General features: G+C 25.7%; 1 long non-coding RNA gene across 1 annotated transcript; it reads right to left on the bottom strand.

The window, feature by feature from the left end:
• Window positions 1-324: 324 nt before the first annotated feature.
• Window positions 325-789, bottom strand: LOC106118481 (uncharacterized). Its single transcript, XR_001227921.1, has 2 exons — window positions 519-789; window positions 325-435 (listed from the first exon to the last, which is right to left on the bottom strand). It is a non-coding gene; the product is annotated as an uncharacterized LOC106118481 (long non-coding RNA).
• Between the last annotated feature and the right edge of the window lie 509 nt (window positions 790-1,298).

The raw sequence follows: 1,298 nt of genomic DNA, 5'->3' as shown, positions 1-1,298 counted from the left end.
TATCTTTTGTACTTGATACTTAATTCCCTATATTTTAGTATATTTTTATTTTCTATACACTGCATCTCCCAATTTCGAGAAAATCTTGTTATGCTAGTGTATATTTCATATTAAAGTCTAATACATATTACTAAAAATTGTCATATTATTAACATCAAACTAATATAAAACACTAAATCTATAGGTTACACATCTATACATCAATATTGACATTAATATAGTTACTAGCATTTCCTGCAACATGGTGACTCTTTTTTATATTTGCGGTTAAACTACTCCATATAATAAGTTGTTTTTCAAATTTAGTTTAGAATTACAATTATCAAACAATCAAACTTTGTAGCACAGATGTTGCAGCGACATGCAGTCAGTAATTCTGAAGCAGATTCCTTCATTTAATAATTCTGTAGAACTTGAAGAGGTGCATTCATTCATCTACAACAGAATGAAATGGTAATTAATTGATTCAAGTGTACAACATAATCAATTTAATTATTGCTTTTCACCTAATTACATACCTTATTAAAAAAAGTGGTTTCTTTAATTATATGGATCTCTTCCCCTTTACTTACAAAACTTCTTTGCAATTCTCTACAATGATGGAGCGCATAAACCATATAAAAAAAATTATAATTAGTTTTTACAGGTACAGATAGGAACTTTTATTGCCTGCCCATTTTTGTGAAATGTCTATGATAGAATCATAAATCAAATTAGTTTGAAAAACTTGTTGTGTCATGACCAATTTACAGTTTGATCTACAATATTTGAAACAATAATAGAGAGATATTTTACACACAACCTAAATAATGTTTAAGTTAATCTTTATTATTGAATCTTTTTCATGTTTCGAGCAAACCATTTTATACTAAATATCAAGCCAATTTAAAAGGTTAAAATTGTTCAAGTAATTGCTGGAAATATGTGCTTTGGGAATTACTTAATATTTACCACTTACCATGTAGAATTTGGCATATGTCTGGTACTTATATTACTTTTTTATGTTATTTTCATCAATTTTTGTTGTAAATTTATTTTTCAGCAATCAGCAAAAGGTCATAAGTTCTAGTTCAACATTTAGTTCTTTTAAATATGAATAGACTAAAATTTTATCTTTATTAAAATTATATTTCTGTGAATCCATAGATTATGTTTTCTACTACTTTTTACTTGTTTCACACCTAAAAACAGAAAGTATTAAAAATTTATAAGTTGTTCATACAATGTTCTTCTTTTGTAATTAATTATAACTGTAAAGCTTATTCTTATTATTTAATAAGTTACAGAAACTTCAGAGG

Source organism: Papilio xuthus, unplaced genomic scaffold (assembly GCF_000836235.2).
Source record: "Papilio xuthus unplaced genomic scaffold, Pxut_1.1 DF827578.1, whole genome shotgun sequence".
Taxonomy (NCBI): Eukaryota; Metazoa; Arthropoda; class Insecta; order Lepidoptera; family Papilionidae; genus Papilio; species Papilio xuthus.
This window is presented reverse-complemented; position numbering and strand designations above follow the sequence as displayed.